Raw genomic sequence first — 3,619 nt, forward strand, 5'->3', positions numbered from 1 at the left:
ATAATAATAATAATAATAAAAAAAAATACTGTTAATATTTTCAAAATTTTACTGTTAGGTATACCGAGTGGGGATTCTGCTTTAAGTCTACCCTGTATAACGTTGGATCTACCGTTCACCCTGTAGGGCTCAACTTCCATGTCCTATAACCGCACCATCACACCATAATGGTGATTCTGTGTTCCTGTTAACACTTTAACTCCCTCTCCTCTAGCTCCCTCTCTCTCATTCCTTCCTTCCCCTCCTCCATTCGGAGTACCTCTACCCTCTCTTCTCTCCCATTTTTTTCTTCCTTCTTCCAAGTAACATCCTCTTCTATTCCACTTCTTCCTTCTTTCCATCTCCATTGACATCCTCTGCCCCAACCCCTCTTCTCTCTCATTCCTTCCTTCTCCATTAACATCCTCTTCCTCTACTCCTTCTTCTATCCAATTCCTTCTCCTCCCTCCTCCATTAACATCCTTTACCTCTTCTCTCCCATCCATTCCTTCCTTCTCCATTAACAATAACATCCTCTGCCCACTCTTCTCTCCCATTCCTTCCTTTTCCCTTAACATCCTGTACCACTCCATCCTGTCTGCCATTCCTCCTCCTCTTCTTTCTTCTCCTTCTCCTTCTCCTTCTCCTTCTCCTTCTCCTTCTCCTCCTCCTCCTCCTCCTCCTCCTCCTCCTCCTCTAACATCTTCCAGGGTGTAATAAAATTCATTATAAACCTTTTAAAACAAAACCTTTCCACAAGCATCCGCCCATTATGTCCGTAAATGAGGGGGAGAAGGTCCTCCTAGGGCGAACTTTATTATTAAATAGATTGGGTTTGTTCTGGGAGCAGCTGGATTGATTTCCCTATATTGTCCTCTTTTTTTCTTGGATTTCGAGATCTTTTTGCTTGAATGCATGAGTTCTCGATGGTTCACTAAAGTTAAGCGCTACACCACCGAGGCAGGTAAACTGTGATAATGACTGTCCAAACTTTTCCATTGTTCCAGGTTCCAGTACTATACAACCGGGTACCTACCTCTGTACATGCTAGAAAGTGGAAACTGGATGTAAGGAACACGATATCGCTTATAATGGACTAATGCTAATAGTGACCCTCAGGACATGGGAAGTAAGTCAGTCTAATTAGCTTGCAAGGTAGAGCGTCTGCTTTGTAAGCGCTTGTTTGCGAGTTCGATTCCCTCCTAGGGCGAACCTTATCATAAATAGATAGGATCCGTTCTGGGAACAGCAATAGCACATTGAATATTTCAGTTCCCAATGATTCACTGAATTTGAGTTGGAGCACTAAACTACAGAATGATACAGAGGCAGGTTACAATTCTGTGATAATGACTCCAAACTTTTGCATTTTTCCAGCTTCCAGTACTACAGAACTGGGTACCTATGTATCTAATTACTGGAAAGTGGGAATCGGATGAAAGGAACATGATATGGCTCATAAATCTCATAATGGACTAATAGTGACACCTCAGGACACGAAAAGTAAGTACAAAATTAATAATGTAAATGCAGTTTCTTTGTGTTATTATGTCACAACTTTGGTGCTCACTGCAGCATTGTAGGAATTTCCAGAAGATGCTGTGAACAGAGAGTAGGGGAAAGCGAGGCAACTTGGAACGGAGGAGAAGATGCTGTGAACAGAGAGTTACCGTCACGTCACGTGATAGTAGTGTGGCAGTCCTGAACGAGGGTCACAGTATCTTCCCCTCCGTTCCAAGTTGCCCCTACTCTCTGTTCACAGCATCCTTACCCTACTTTTACCTACAATATATGGGAAAACTTTTAACAACATCTTCCTGACTCCCCAAGAGCTCACGTGACGTGATGGTAGTGTATTTATACCTTAAGTTGCGGGTTCGATTCCCGTTCGGGACGGATTTTATCCTGAACAGATACGGTTTGTTCTCGGAATGGCTCTGGCTTGAGAGGTTGTCTTTTAAGGGGGACATAAGCTTCAAAGTATCCTAGGTTCATCCCTCTCTCTCTCTCTCTCTTTTTTTTTTACGGTTTGACGTCACTGTATAGCTGCAAAGGTTTTTAGTGACGGGGGAAAGAAACATGAAAATTTTTACACGTGTCTCCGACCCATAATTCACACATGAAAACTTAACGGTCTAAAATTACGATTAGGCTCCAAACTCCAAGGTATAAAAACAACTTTTCTAAAAAGGAAAATTGGAATTGGAAAATTTTAATCGAAAAATTTTCATTAATTTTTTTATAGGCAGAACAACTTTATAAGTTTTTGCTGAATAAGATTTTTATTGGAAACTTTTTAAAAGCTGATAGAAGTGAGAACCTGAGGGTAGGGTTTTAAGTTGAAGGGTTTAGGGTAGGGTTTTAAGTGGAAGGGTTTAGGGTAGGGTTTCAATTCTCCCTTCTCTCCTCTCTCATTCCTCTTCCTCTCTTCCCTGTCCCCTTTCAAATTTCTCTCTGTTCTCACACACCTCAATTCTCCTTTTCCTCTCTCTCTCTCTCCTCTCTCTCTCTCTCTTCTCGTTTCTCCTTTCCCCTCTCTCATTCCACTTTCTCTCTTCCCTGTCCCCTTTCTAATTCCTCTCCTCTATCTCCTTTCTTCTCTTCCCTCCCTCCCTCTCTTCCCCTCGGTGTAAAATCTCAGGTCGAGTCTTGGGAAGGTACTAGCAGGATAATATTTGCACGCTATGCATTTTAAACACTCCTCTCTCTCTCTCTCTTCTCGTTTCTCCTTTCCCCTCTCTCATTCCACTTTCTCTCTTCCCTGTCCCCTTTCTAATTGTCAAATCTTACAACCAATTCCGTTTCCCTAGTAAACGACATATTTCTGGTGAGCTTACCACCATCCTTTTTTCTCTCTCACTCACTTTCACGCTCTTTACGTCCTATCTTAATTCCCCACTCCATCTTCTCTTTTCCCTTCTTCTCCCTCTTTCCTTCCTTCTCCCTTTCTTTCTATCGCCATGATCTCACTCATCTAATAAAATACATATTTCCTTAACTAGATGCATGTACATACATAAGTACGTACATATGTTAGGTATTATAAACGAGATTTTCCGACAAGTTTACCATCCATTTCTCTGTCTCTCTCTCTCTCTCTCCTCTTTTTCTCATTCCTTCCCTCGTATTTTTCCCTCCCCTTTCTCTTTTTCCTCCTGTTTCCATCCTTCTTCTCTGTCCTTGTACTCTCTCTATCTTCTCTCAATTCTTCCTCTTCCCTCATTCCCCCTCCCCTCTCTCTCACCTTTCTCAGCTTTTCTTCTGTCAATTCTCCTTCCTATCCCTCCTCTTCTTTCTCCTTGTCCTCCATCTATCTTCTCTCATTCCTTTTCTTCCCTCTCATTCTCACCCACCCCCTTCCCTCTCTCTCTCCTCCCCACTTTCTCATTTCTTCTCATTCCTCCCCTCTCTTCCCCTCGGTGTAAAATCTCAGGTCGAGTCTTGGGAAGGTACTAGCAGGATAATATTTGCACGCTATGCATTTGTTGTGTATCCACCCAGTATTTACAATCACCAGTCCACTCTGTATTCTGGTTGCTAAAGCAACATCTCAATAGATAGTTTTCCCTGCCTTCCTCTCTTCCCTGAGCATTTTTCAGTGTCATAAATTTTTCCAATAAAACATCTTCGATCTACATTT

The sequence above is a fragment of the Diaphorina citri genome, unplaced genomic scaffold (assembly GCF_000475195.1).
Source record: "Diaphorina citri unplaced genomic scaffold, Diaci psyllid genome assembly version 1.1 scaffold694, whole genome shotgun sequence".
Taxonomy (NCBI): domain Eukaryota; kingdom Metazoa; phylum Arthropoda; class Insecta; order Hemiptera; family Psyllidae; genus Diaphorina; species Diaphorina citri.